This window comes from Physeter macrocephalus, chromosome 16 (genome assembly GCF_002837175.3).
Source record: "Physeter macrocephalus isolate SW-GA chromosome 16, ASM283717v5, whole genome shotgun sequence".
Classification (NCBI taxonomy): Eukaryota; Metazoa; Chordata; class Mammalia; order Artiodactyla; family Physeteridae; genus Physeter; species Physeter macrocephalus.
This window is the reverse complement of record NC_041229.1, coordinates 84,699,388-84,714,505: the sequence shown is the minus strand read 5'-3', so window position 1 is coordinate 84,714,505 and position 15,118 is coordinate 84,699,388. Positions and strand designations below refer to the sequence as shown.

At 43.1% G+C, this 15,118-nt stretch overlaps 1 long non-coding RNA gene across 2 annotated transcripts in view; it reads left to right on the top strand.

The window, feature by feature from the left end:
- Positions 1 to 403: 403 nt before the first annotated feature.
- Positions 404 to 15,118, top strand: part of LOC129391383 (uncharacterized) — a 177,898-nt gene continuing 163,183 nt past the window's right edge. For both annotated transcript variants that reach the window (XR_008615406.1, XR_008615407.1), the window contains exon 1: positions 404 to 518. This is a non-coding gene — a long non-coding RNA (uncharacterized lncRNA). The remainder of the gene's footprint in view (positions 519 to 15,118) is intronic.

The following is a 15,118-nucleotide window of genomic DNA, read 5'->3' as shown; positions in this document are numbered from 1 at the left end:
TTTTTGGGGTCTTTTTGTTCCTCTCTGCACCTTAACTTTTTGTGCCCTCACATGCTCCTCATTCATCTGAGGCCTGTCTCCTACTATAGAGTGTGACCAAAGCGCCAGCACTCCAATCTTTGACCCTAATAAGTAGCTAACGCTCTCACAGACGCTGGGCCGGATTTGGCGTTCAGGCTGCGGGGTGAGGCTCTCAAGCGCTCGCACGAATTTTACTGCGAGCTCGAAAAGGGGGCGCCGCCTTCGCGGCCCAACTGTCCTCCCCATCCCCAACTGTTGCCCCTTCCGGCCACCGGCTGCAGCCTTGCTCGGCTCCTAGGCTCTTGGGTCAACGGTCGCGGGCAGAGAAGCCCACGGGGACCTCGCGTCGGGCAGCCCCGCGTCCCCGGAAGCTCAGGCTCTCGGGCGCCGGGCTGCGGCGTTCTGGGAGGTCGCTCTGAGCGCTCCGCGGCCCGGGCCACCTCATCACTCACGACCGGTCCCCGCCGGGCCGCCTCGGTCCCTGGAAGTCACCGAGGGTAAGCACTGCGCCCCGTGGACGTTCTGGAAGCCGGCGCGGGGCCGCGGGCGAGCCCCTGGAGGGAGTCGGGGTCTCCGGCGGCTCCAACGCGCGCCCCGGGCGCAGGCCGCCGTCTGGCCCGAGCCCGCCCGGGTTTCAAATTCAGATACGCGGCGGCTGTGCGGCTTCCCTCCGCTCCTCCCCGCCCTACAGAGCGCGGTGGACCTGGGGGCCTTTCATTGCGCGCGGACAACGCTCCTGTGTGGCACTGGGCGGAAATGTCCCTGGGCACCGGCTGTTTACCCCCAGCCCAACCTCACTTTCTGCCCTTGTACACATTGCCCTTTCCCAGCCAGGCCGGGTGCCCGTCTCGACAAGTTCACCCCCGCTTGCCAGCCAGGACCAGCTGCCTGCTTTCTCTTTGCTCAGCTCATGAGTCCCCTCTAGAAAGCAGACCGGAAGGGTGAGCTTTGGGCCTAGAGAAGGTTTTTCTGTCCAAAAAGGTCCGCCTCCCGCGCACCTGGTTTTAATAAGAGCCTAGGGAGAAATACGGCCGGGGGCCTGAAGGATCCCCAAGAAATTCTGTCTAGAGAGAGAAAGAAGGGCACACACGGATTGTACTTGAGCAGGCGCTCTCACTGTACAAGGTTGTAAAGACCTCGTGCACTTTTCAACTTTCTTTGGCTTGGAGAGGATGTAAATGGTAGTGATGTTAGAAATGGGATATAAACAGCAGTTAAAAACACATCTATTAACATCAGAGGACAAGGAGATTGCACAGTTGTGCACAATGTATTCTTTTCTACCCAGTTTTAGTAACAAAAAAGCACTATTGAAAACAACCTTGCCCCTGTCCCATATTCCCCACCGCCTAGTCCATGTGCACACAGATGTTTACATAGTTGCATTTAGAGGTACACGGCATTCTTATTTCAAATTCTGGAACAAGGGAGGTGAATTACCTCCTAACAGAACGGAAGTCTTCTTTAGTCGTGAGCAAAAGATCTCTCAGTACGTGAGCTGGAAGTTACAGATTGTATCATGCTTTCAACCTATGTTATAAAAGTTTAAAGGATAAAGGACACGAAAGGCTTTTTTAAAAGACCCTTGTGAGACATATAAATATATATTCACACGCATTTTCTTTGCTCTTCAGTTAAAGCCAAGAACAAATTTTCCAATATAGCACTTTGATCTTTGCACTCTTAAGGACTCAACTCTACCTTGTACTAGAATTTTGAGAACACTAATTTTTCAGCAAACATTTCTTAAACCCCTAATCAGCGTTAAACCAGAGAACTCATGGTTGTACTGATGTTCCCTCTGCTTGGAATGATTATCTCTTGCCTTTGCTTCGCTTGCTCGGCCTTACTCAGATCTCTGCTCCAATATCCATTTCCCTGCCCACCGTCATGCACCAAAGATATTTTGTTTCTTCAAGGCACTTACCACGATCTGAAATTATTAATTTGATTATTGCCTAGCTCCACCGCAATCATTTAGGGATCTGGCTGTTTTACTTGCTGTTAATGTCCTAGAACCATACACTGGCCAACTCCCGGGATCTACCAGGACTCGTATTTAGTAAATACTAAAAAAAAAAAAAGTTTGCAGTTTTTAGAGTGTAGCCTTGGCAGCATTTGCTAAGTGATTGTGACCCTCAAGGAAACGTCTCCTGCCCCTCCCCCCTTTTCCCCTGGGTAGCTTGGGTGCAGCTGCCTGCTGTGTGACCTACTGGCCCTTCTAAGGACCCACGCATGGTGACCCACCAGCCCCAGGAAGTAGGCCCTGGAGGCAGCTCAGGCAGTTTTTTCGGGTCCAGATCTTGGACTAGAGAGCTAGTGGGATTCTCCCCCAGAGGCCTGGGACTGCTGGCCACACAAACCCCCTGACCCTTTAGCACTTCCTAGTGCTTGGCTGCATGCATAAGGTTCCAAAGTTCATGGTGGGAGCTGCTTATGAAAGATGCGCTGTTATTGTTGGACTCCTAGCACAGGGAATAATTAGGGGAGTGACATGCGCTAAAGTCGAGTGAGGTCTTTCCTTGTGGGCTGGGTCATTCACGAAGCTGCGACTGGCCTCTTGCTGGCAAAGGCTGTGGATTCCTACGTGGTTCACTTCTCGGAGGAAGCCTGGATGAGGAAGAGGCTGGGAGTGGGGACAGAAAAGTTTGGAATTTCCCGTGGTTCCTCGGGGGTTGATTGTGGTTGAGAACCACCTTGGGCAGCACCGAGGTAGAGTGTCTGGGTCCGCGTGCCTTTCCTCAAGGCCACTCTGGGCTCCCCGGGCCTTACAGGCTGCCCTGCACGTCCTGGGGGCGGAGTTAGAGACTGCAGCAGGGGGAGAAACCCCGAGGTTCTGGAAACTGCCAGTTGCCAGCAAGGAAGAAGCTGTTTCTTAAGCTCTGCAGTGCCCAGCGTGGTGTTTGGCACATGGTGTGTGTTTAATAAATGTTCATTCAAGTCTGAAGCGTGAGAATGCGCTTCGAACTGTGTTTCAAGCCTGGCTGTGTCGGCGGACAGGGACTCTCGAGGTCCACTGCCTGGGTTCAGATCCTGGTGGCTCCACTTGCAAACTGTCCCTCAGCATCCCCATGGCCCACACTCCACACTGTAAGATGCAAAGTATGTTATCCACTTCATGGGGTGCTTATGAGGGTTAGATGGAGTAAATACTAGAAAGTAGTATACTCAGAGCCTGGCACTTACTAACAGAGTAGGTGCTAACACATTAAAAGAAAATACAATATGGGAAAGGTAGCAGTTACCTCATGGGGGAGAAATGGGAATGGAGTCAGGAAGGGCCACACTGGGTATTTCAAAAGTAACCGTCGTTTTCTCTTTCTTAAACTGGGTGGATTTTGTGATATTGCTATTCTTTATACTTTACATCTTATAAATGTTTTAGTAACTGCTCCATATATGATAAAACATTAAGACTGCACACTCTGATGTCTCCTATTTATGTGACCTGTCTTCTTCTTGCACGAGCTTATGAGGGAGGAATTATTATTATTTCCAGTTTACAGATGTGGGAACTTAGGCTAAATAACTTGCTTAAGTTACCCACAGGTAAATAAGAGATCCCGGATTTAAGTCAGTCTGTGTTCTTGACTGCTCTGTATGGCTTTCTTATGTGTTGCTGATATAGCAGGTTGTATCTACGCTTTAGAAATAACGAAATTCATTACCCTACCAATGGTCCGCTGACATAAAATTGCACATTATGACTTATCTGTGTGAATCAGTATATTCTCAACTGTGTGAAACCAAGACAAAATATAGAAATAAGCTTGATCCAGAAATGACTGATTGCAAATGACTGATTGCAAATGACTGATCCAGAAATGACTAACCCTCTACTTGAAATTTTATATTCATCAAAACTGCCTACTATTCTCAGTAGTTCACTTAATAATGAGAAATGCTAAAATGCTATATATTTTAATTTAAAATAAATGCATATGAAATGGGATGACACTTATATGTGTTTTATTTACTTTTTATCTAAAACACATATGAAATCTCTCTATAAAATATGTATTGGGATTCCATCTAAGATTTCAACAGAAGAAAGGTCCAGGATGCAAGAAAAAGAAAATTGACTATTGCTGGTTTAAGAATATAATTGAGGGGACTTCCCTGGTGGTCCAGTGGTTAAAGGTTTGGCCTTCCAGTGCAGGGGGTGTGGGTTCGATCCCTGGTCATGGAGCTAAGATCCCCCATGCCTCGCAGCCAAAAAACCAAAACATAAAACAGAAGCAATATTGTAACAAATTCAATAAAGACTTTAAAAATGGTCCACATCAAAAAAATCTTTAAAAAAAAAGAATATAATTGAGGTTTAAAAATTTGATAGTATGAAACAGCTAAATGTCATTCAACAGACATGTATTAAATTTTTTTTTTTGTATAAAGCATCGTGTTAGGCACTTAGGGAGAATACAGAGATGAATAGGATAGTTTGATATTCAAAGTTGTTTGTAGTCCTTCAATGTATAACATGTTAATATACTATTGATTGTTTTGAAACATGATGCTAATCAAAACTGATTGTATTATGAATTATGAGATTCCAACAATTGAAGTGTTTGGGAGAATGCAAAGAAAGGATCAATGATTTCACAGCAATTCCAGTATTTGAGCTGGACTTCAAAGTCGGATAAAGACAAGGGGAAAACCAGAAGGTTCAATGAGGAGAGCAGTTGTGGGGGGGTGGTTAGGAAATCTTGAGGCCTGTAAATAGTTCAGTTGACTAGAACGTTAGGTGGGAGATGAGGCCAGGAGGGCAGGTTGGAGTGAGAACCACGAAGAACCTCACTTGTCAGACTGAGGGGTCTGGCCTTCTTTATCCAGTTGGCAGTGGGGAGCCACTGAAGGTTCCTAAGCGTAGCTGACGTGCTCAGCACTTCAGCCTAGAAGCATTCTTCTGATGGTGGTTGTTAAGAGGGAAGAAAACAAGATGTGCAGACCAGTGAGGAGGTTTTGGGGATAGTCAAGAGGGACGATCATAAGGACTTCAACTAGCATGATGGCAGGGGACATAGAAAAAAAAGTTTTGACGGAAGAGGTATGGCTGGAGCTGAGTTTATAGTTTGATGACTGATGGAATGTGTTGACAAAAGGAGAAATTAAAAAAGACTCTAAAGATTTGAGATTGAATGCCATTGACAAAACAGAGAAGTCAAGAGGAGGAGCTAGGGATATTTTTAAATAATTAGTGCATGAGGACGTGAGAAAGCTGGAGTTGAAATTTCTATCCTGCAGGACTTCTCTGAGCCTTTAGAGAAAGTATCATGCGCCATTTCCCCAGCTGACCACAGAAAGCCCCTTTCCTCCTCCCCAAACATTTTTCAGAACGCTGTTTGGAAATGTATCAGCAGACCAGGCCTGCAAGGAAAGAGCAAGCCGAGTACTTTGGACCTTTAACAACATCAGACCACAGTACAGTCAGGACACACCTCATAGGACACCTCACACCCAGGACGCTGGGTTCTGGGACCCAGGTCAGTTAGTATTTGCCCCTCTCTTCAGGCTGCTGTTCTAGGTACCACTTCATCATGTCTTGCATTTATAGCAAAGGGAAAGTGCAGTATCAACTTTGAATGGAAGATGAGTGAGAATTTCACACTCTTCCCTGAAGAGTTGGGAAATTTGGGGGAGATTTTGAATTTTCTTAGGAATACTTTACTCTTCCTTCTGAAGGGCTAGAAGACATGGAAGCCCTGTTTCTATTATTGGTGTGCTGCTACTGTTCTTGTTTAAACATCATTTCCTTTAGAACAGGGTCCTTGGGTTTTGAAACCTCATGTATGTATTTAACATGAAATCATCCAAATGGACTCATCTCTAGGTTTGCTGCAAGCTCTCCAAGTGACATTTAGGGACATGATTCCAGTTAAATCAAAGGCTCCCCTTACCACAAAGTCATCTCCATGATTTTTAAAAGACTATTTTAAACACAAATCTATTTAACTATTTTAAAATGTATAATTCAGTGGCATTAAGTACATTCACATTGTTATACAACCATCACCATTATACATCTCCAGAACTTTTTCATCTTCCCAAAGTGAAACTCCATACCCACTCATTTCCCATTCCCAACCCCAGCCCCTGGCAACCACCATTCTATTTTCTATGAATTTGATCTCAAGGGACATCATATAAGTGGAATCATACAGTATTTGTCCTTTTGTGTTTAGCTAATTTCACTTAGCAATCCATGTTGTAGCACGGGTCGGAATTTCCTTCCTTTTTAGACTGACTAGTACGCCATCGTATGTATATGCCACATTTGTTGATATCTGTGGACATTTGGGTTGTTTCCATCTACCTGTGATCTTGATTAAGTTTCTTAAGTGGTCCCTGCATGGAGCTTACTTCCGCACAAGTTTGTGATGACTTTTGGGTTTGTTTTAATTATATTTGAGTTGATAATAGAAAATCACAAATCATCTCATTAAATCAAGATGTGAAATTGGATTCATTAAACTTTAGAGAAAAAAGTGCTTCTTAATCCCTATTTCAAGTGGATTTAGATAGCAGTTCTGGACTTGATTGGAGGGCTTGGTCCCAGGAGCTAACTGGTGATTCCTGGCAGGAGAAAATCCCTCTTGATTTGGGAAGGGACCAGGGCTAGCTCACTGGTAGCAGTTCAGTGTTAGGGCCTGCTGTGCTTTCCTACCTCTTTGCATGGCCTCAAAACAGTTGGGTAGAAAGGTGGAAAAGTCAGTAGGATGTTTGGAGATCCAGGCTCAGACACCATGGAGAAGAATTTGGGAGTTTCCCGGGGACATGCTGTTTTGGAGGCTGCTGTTGGTACTTAGTTCTGAGTTGGAGAGAATGGATTAGAAGAGGAGTTTGGTGGAACAGGGGGACGTGGAAACTATGAGTCCGGAGGTCAGCTCAGCTTCCCACACTATCCTTTTCTCCTTCCCAGAAGACTTTTGTTCGGAGGAAACAAAATAATTTTGACTGAGCTATTAGGTTGGAATAATTTCAAGGAAATTTAATGAGGTTTCTTCCCCCTTTGCCAGCCTCACAGAGAACAACCAGCTTTATCATGTGAATCTACCAATTCTCAAATTGTGCCCTGCGGTGCCTGGGGGTGCTGCAGTAAACTCACAGAGTGCTGTGAGATAGTTTAAATTTTTAAGGAAAACAGAGCTATACTCAACATCTGTGGGATGCTCAAGAACCACTAGCTCGAAGTGTTCATAGTTTCGACATTAGATCGTGCTACATTCCTTTAATGATGTCACATCTTTGCCGAGTTGGGTTTTTGGTGGCTGCTGTGATAAAATCGAGTACGGGGATAGAATCAGTGTGGAGTAGGAAATGAGGGGAGCAGTGTCCCATCTGATTCCAAAGTTTAAGAAGTTGTACAGCGCCCAGTAGGTGTACACAGTACATGAATAAGTAATTGTGATCATTTAAGAATGAAATTAAAATTTTTTTCAGTTTATCTGTATTATTCTTTTAAATGGCTACTAAATTACTAGGACATAAATAGTAAGTTGTTTGGACTTAACTACTTAACAAGTGGAACTGGTAGGTATTTCTTTCATCCCAGGGGTGCCATAAAAAATTACTGAGACACTACCGGCACAGTGTACCAAGAGATTTTGAAAATCTTTGCTTCAGTCTATCAGAAAATTCTCAAAGTTGTGTATTTACTTTTAAATACATCAAATATGGGACTGGAGATGAGATGACAAGAGAAATAAACACTCTGCTTTGAGATTTTTCTGGATTAAATAGCTTTATTTTTCTATTATAAAATTATTATGTATTGATTATTTTAAAAATCCAGAAAGGTACAAAATAGAAAATAAAAACCTCCATGTTCCCACCCTCTTTTTCCCTCTCCCCCGCTAGAGATAACAGCTACTATCATTTTGGTGGATATTCTTCCAGACTTTGATTTTTCCTGTGTATGTTTAAGAATAGATATTTATAAAAATTGGACCATATAAATTCTATTTTGCTTATTCCTTTTAAAAATTCACTGTATTGCGGCTATATTTCCATGTTAACATGAGTAGAGCTGTAATCACACATAATGTATATATATATTTACTTTAAACAGATTTATAAATATACTTTCAAGGAAGAAAAAAAGCCTTTCAATTCTAAAGGCCTTATTACTAACTGTAGGATGATTCCACTATTAGAGTAGCTCAACCATGCCCCCTTGTGGCTTAGGGCAATATTTAACATTTTTCTTCAAATTTGTGTGTAAGGCCTCGTAGTCTGACATGGAGGATACAAAAGTGAATGAAATAAGATCTTTTTAAGGAGCTTACAGTCTGTAAGAGGAGATGAAATATATAGTTAAATAACTATGAAAGGGAATAACATGTAATTAGGCATATCTGAAGAGAGCTACCCATACGAGGAAGAGGTTAGTTCATCTTTGAAGATTAAAGACTTCATGGCAGCAACAACAATGATAACAGATAAGGTGTATTGAGTGCTGATGAACCAGGAACTGCTCTTTGCACTTTTTTATAGAAAAGATAGAATTTCCCTCCTCTAGGCCTTTAAACATGGGTAGAATCTTGTCTTAGAGGGGTGAAGAGGAGATGGAATGAGGTCAGGGGACGACAGTACTCCACGTGGGGGAACTGCAAAAGCAGACGCTGCGAGTTTGTACAGAGGGGAGTGGGCCTTGCAGATTGCTTGGAGTGATGTGGGAAACGACATTAGAAAGAGACAAGTGACTTGAATCCCAGCCTAAGGGATGTGATCTTAATTCTGTTGACAGGCAATGGGAAAGCAATGATTCAAGTTTTTTGATTGGGGGAGTGATTTTATCAGAGCTGGGCTTGGGAAGATTAACTTTTCAGCAGAGTGAAAAATGAGAGGCTCAGGGCAGAGGGGCCAGTTAAGAGGCTACTGCAATGGTCCAGGCAAGATATAATGCCCCTCAAGAGGTGCTGCAGAAAATGGAGAGGAGGGAATGAATCTGAGCTTGGTTAGAAAGCCAGCAATGACAGGATCTCCTTCTTGAGTTTTATGTTTTTATTGTTAATGTAAAACACTAGAGTAACATTTTGTGAACTTTGAATGGAGGTCTTCATATCCAGTGGGTTTATTCTACACGAACTAAATAGAATGATTTGCCAGTGTTCACATGCTGATTTCCTCCCTCTCCTCCAAGAAACTAGTTCTCTTAAGGACTCCAGCTAGACCACATTAGCTGACCACATGATCTGGTCATTTCGGCAGGGCCCAGGTCCTCTGGTAGGGCACACGATTCCTAGCCATTCTCTAAATTTGCGATGATGGCATAGTATTTGGAGAATGGTGTCACAAGATGTCTCTTTATCCAATGAATATAAAACCAGAGGGAATGTGCTGATCCTAAGCAAATGGGATTTGGATTAGACCTGAGGAGCTGATTCTAAGGATGGGAGCTTCCTGGAATTGCATGATCAAGGGGGCTGCAGCACACTATTTTGTGGCCACTTAAAAAGATGAGACAATTAATTGAGATGATTGGAATTTAGTGTGTCTTCCAAAATAATTCATTTTACTTGCATTTATGAACGCTTATAAAAGAAATCCTACCTTTAATATTATAAGCAGAGAATCACTAGCGCGTGATTCTTAGAGCGAGGTCACCAATTCATTGGCAAGCCATCAGGATCTTCTTGATGGGCTCAAGCCTATCCCGTAAAGGTAAAGGGTGTTATTTTATAATAAAGAGTAAGACACATCAGCTCACATTTATCTCTTATGAAGCTAGTAATAAGTGGATCAGACATCTTCCTCCCAGGTCTTCCTTATCACTGGCTCTCCTGTGCCCGTGTAGGCATGTCCCTATGGAGTATGAGGGTCCCCGATGTGGAGAGAAGTGATTATTTTGATCGCTCTTTGTGCATTTCCCCAGGAACCAGTGAACGTTTCTGCCCTTCCTGGGCCCTCTTACATATTGTTTCTTGAGCAACTATCTTGAGTTATATCACATTTTAAAGATGAGTAAGTTGAATAGGGAAACTAAGTCAGGGGTTTCTAGGGCATCCAGGACCTAGAATTTTGAAAGATTCACATGGCCTTTTTAATCTGAATGTTAGAGAATATGCTTCTGTTCATGGGAAAAGAGGTGTGACTGAATATAATATATAACATAATATAATGCAGTTCTTGAATTTGTGGATCCCTAATTATCATGCTTGAGCTATTTCAAACTTTGCTGGAGTCATAACTCAAAACTGATCTGTCATTGGTATACAGCAGTATCATATTCGAAACCCTATCAGATTATAGTTATGTACTTTATCACTTTTTAACCATTTAAATTACATTCCTGTTAATAGGATCTGTGTTTTAACGTCAGCAGGCGAATTGGATTGCACGGTTCGTGTCTAGTTGAGTTTTTATGGCTAATTGGCCACATATGTACTAAGCTAACCCCTCTATTTAGAAGTGAAGGATTTTACTAAAAATGAGCATATTTTTATTACAGGAAGCTTAGTTTCATCTGCTTAAGTAGTTTTTTAAACATGAACCATTTTTCAGTACAACTGTATCTTAATGTGTTAAGTGTATTTTTCAAATGCAGATTTTTTTCACTAGCTTAATGGGAATTCACAGAAATCATAGCCTTTTAATTAAAGCCAGTATGTTTCAGTGCCAGACATTCTGAAGGATTCCAATGAACCAAAAAAGAACACAATTTCTGCACTGGAAGTGTGCATATGGGACCCTTCAGGAGCCTGACAGAAATGCCTGATGGAAGGATTTGAAACAGGAAAAAGATTAATAAAAAGAGCGTCAGAGTAGGTTTCAGAACAGTTTAAATAATGTGTGTAGCAAAATAATTTTCTACACCAAAGGGTGGTTTGATTGAAAAACTGTGACTCTTGCCTAGTCTTAATATTATAAAGGCTAAATCTAACTTCAGTCCATTTGAACTAAAAAAAAAAAAGCTATATTTTTCAAACCTAAAGCTGGTACAAATGACTGTATTTTCAGAACTAGTTAAAGTGGTCTGACAAGCAAAATTTGAAAGTCCGGAGTATACAGTCATTGTAATGGCAGCTGTAAGGAAATCACAGGATACATTTGGTTACAGTTTGATCAAACAGAAAGAGCCTGGGACCAGAAGTCAGATGACTTAAATTTTAATCCCTGCCATGCACTTAACTATCTGTGGGACTAGACAAGTCATTTAACCTTCCCATGTGTCTGTTTTTTTGGTTGTAAAATAATGGTTATATCTACCGTAACCATCTTATGGTTGTGAGGATCCTAATGAACTATTGTGTATAAAACCTTCTTGAAAAGTAATGCTAAAGTGTTATACAAATGGAATTATTTCTGTGGTTTTGAATAACCATGGCCAGACAGAGAACATGCTTTATTTGTCATTGCCTCGCTCAAGTGCCTGGTGTTAAGGAAAGATTCCATAGACAGTGCTGAATGCGTGGAAGCATGAATGAATGGTTCCTTTTGCTCTAGTTTTATTTTTCTCTGTCAGAGACTCGGGTCAAGAAAATAAAACTAAATGTGTGATTTGGAATTCTTTAGAGTTTTACACAGGTGCACGTGCTGGTACCCATCCAAGTCTGAGCCACATGTATAAACACAAACATAGTCTGGTAGACATCCTAGTATTACACGTGTACAGGACGTTTGGTGGGGTTTTTTTTTTTTTTTTCCTGCAGTACTGGATTTGGCAACTAGAGCCCTGGTAGAAAATGCAACATTTTAAAGAAAGCCAATGACAGTTGTGGCCCCTCCCTTTCCCTTCTCCATCCCCTGCCTCCCCTTCACCCCCTACTTTGGGGCAGCCTACTTGGTCCTCTACCTCCACTCATTGACCCAGTCTCCTCTCCCATCCTGAAGGCCTTTTATGGAGGTTATGGAGGAAGGGAGAGAGGGAGAGAGTCTTTTTGGCCACAGCCTTTTGGAAGAGCAGTGCTGATGATTTTCTCCTCTTTCAGTGAGGGAGAGACAGAGGCTAGGGGGTAATTCCTTCAACAAATTAAATGGTGGAAATTCCTGCTTGCTTTCAAGAAGGGAAAATTGGCTTTAGGTTTCCCTACTGCTTGGTCTTGCAGATCTGTCCCCTGGCCTGCTGGAGCAGAGGAGAGGGCTGGGGCGGGATGGCAGGATGCTGAGGGGGAGAGGATGCCTGAGTTTATCTTGGTCAGGCGTGCACTGTGATGAGGGCTGTAGTGTTTGACTCTCTTGCTGGTTTTCCCACCTGTGAGGGCGGCCCAGTCGGTGAGGGAGCATTCTGAAGAATGCTCACACGTCCAGCCCCAGCCTGCCCTGCAGGAGAGGGAGGTGATGAGATTTCAGTCGAGTTCGTTTGAGATTTCAGACGGAACTAACTAGCGCTCAGTGACAGGAACCCAGAGGTAATGGAACTTGCTTGAGATCCACTACTCCAAATGGGAAGGGAGATTTGACAGCAGTGATTAAAAGGCAGAAAACAAAGCAAAACCCAAACTGTTTCATGTTTGTCTGGCACTGAGCAGAGACTCTTCCATACAGTTATTACCCTAATTAGAAACTGTCCTCATGTGGTTTAACTCCAGTTACTTAATCACAGAATCCAGAGTCTGAGCAGAAAAGACCTTAAAGATAATTCCTCCTAGGCCAGTAGGTTTCAAATGATGTTCCAGGAAGTCCTGAGTGGTGGTGGCAGCCCACAGAGGTTGCTCAGGACCCCCTGGGGGAGGGGGGAGGATGGGTTTAGGTGGGGGGGTGGGTATGGAGGAGGGTAAAGATGCCGAGAAGGTAGGTCTTCTGGTCTCTCTCCTCACCTGTAGCTAGAAAACTTTTGCTTTTATCTGCCTTATACATCAGTTTTCATTGTAAGATTACTTTTGTCCAAAGAATTCCCCGGTTAGAAGAAAAAAGCCTTCCTTCAAATCCATCCCCCTCATTTCTGAGATAAAGAAACTGAAGCTCAGACTGCGGAAGTGACAAGCTACAGGCCACAGAGCCTTGAGTGGCAAAGTCAAGACACAGGTCATATAGTTTGACACCCTGTCCCAAACTGAAGGGTAGAGTTAGCCTTGTGAATTCAAGGTGCATTTATTAAGCAGCTACTAGATAGAGTCATGCTGTATGGCTTTCTTCGTCTTCTTCCTAAAAGATTAATGCAGTTATTGCATCCATTTGGTGCCTTTACTGCCGGAAAAATAACAGCCAGCAGGAGCTTTCTTGGGTTACCTCGGTAAGAGATCTCTGCAAGTCAAACGCTATTAACTTTAATGAAGCGGCTTTGATGGTGGGGAAGAGACAGCTGACACCACATTTCCCTAACAATAAACCACTCTGACAGATAAAAACAAACAGGCTCAAGATAAGTATAGCATTTTGAGAACAGGGCCAATAATGAATGCAGACGGATGTGAGTTGGGGTTTCTTCTAAAGCTGTGTCCCTCCATCTGTTGTGGAAACTTCTAAAAGGCAGGGCAGGACGATCTAATCTGGCTTTTACAGAAACCACTGCCTGGGTTATTATAAGAATAGCTCTGGGAGGAAATTTTAAATAAACCTAGCATCACCCTGGGCTCTTTCTGAAGACCCTCTTTGCTCTGATTTAGCCATCGGATCTGAGTGCTGATGGTTTGTTTATCCAGTTCTAGCAACCTGGGTCATATACTCCTCCACCTTCCCTGCCATGGGGTGACCCAGCCTGCTGCTGTCCTCTCCCTGGGGCGTGCGCTCAGCCTCCAGAACCGAGCCTGTGACTGGCGAGCATTATACACGGAGCTGCGGTGGCTTAACTCCCTCTTAGCAGAGCCCCCTGGAGAACTAGGCCTAAAACAAAAGCAATTAACAAAGACAACACCTAAAACAGTCACGGTTAGACTAGGTTTGGTGCTAAAGCCTGTTGGAAGCAGCAAAGAGGAAACTGGTGTGTAATTCTGAGCTCTGACATGATTTGGTCGTTAGTCATTAAATCTAGATTTCATTTAAACTATGGTGACACATATTAGTTTTTAAAAAAGTTTATTTCAGTTCCCTCACCAGGCTGTGCCACTTAACAAAACACCCTATATGACGTCCTTTCATGGGGGGCTGATTTTATGTGTGCAGTGGAGGAGGGTTCATTATAATTGTACTTTTGAATTTTTAAGTCATTTTCTACATGTATTTTCTAACTGGATCTTTACAACTTCTCTACTGAAGTAGATTTTCAATAGTTTCACTGATTTGCCCAGGTTCATCCAGGTAGCATCAGACCCAGCACTGGATGGATTTCAAGTTTTATTCCAGTCTGATGGAAAGCTCTTAGAGTTTTCTGCGTGTGCGTGTGCGTGTGTGTGTGTGTGTGTGCGCGTCTTGGGGGTGGGGTATGGGGGATAGCGGCTAGAAAGAAGAGCCTGCCTGAATTACTTATTGAAATCCACAGAACCCTAGTGTAGCCTTACACACGAGGCTATTTTCTCTGAAGTATCTTTCCTCTACTGAGACAATTAACAAGTTGCCCAAGTACCTGCTTTTATAATGGTAATAACTATTACATAGCAAGTGCCCACTGTACTAGGCACTTATGCAAACACATAATCATATCTTTACCTTTCACACCAGTTCTAGAGGTGCTTTTAGCACTCTCATGTTCTACATGAGGAAACTAAGGCTGAGAGACATTAAGTAACTTGCCCAAGGTCATGAAGCTTCTGAACCTGTGCTTGTCCCACTGCACCACACCATGTTTGGGTTTGGCTGTGAACACGTGGTCAAAGCTGAACCACAGGAGGAAAAGAGGCCCTAAATTGACCAAACTACACATTAATAATAATAAAAACAATAATAACAATAGTTACCGTATGTGCTAGCCCTGATGCTAATATTTCACCCACATTAACTCACTCACTTTGACAGTGCACCCTACAAGTAGAGACTCCCGTCGTCCATCAGTACCCTCTACCCATTCATCCCTTGGTACTTAGCTTTAGATATTAAAATCCCTCTCCTGTTCTGTGATTTGACCATGAAAAAAATTGTATGTTAAATGCATATAGTTTGCCCTGGACATGCTGCCTCCCCCTGCAAGCTAGAGATGACTTAAAGCTGGGAGAGAATCCCACTGGAGATTCAGAATGATCTTAACAGGCTGAAACATGCACTGAAACCTGCAAGAATAAAA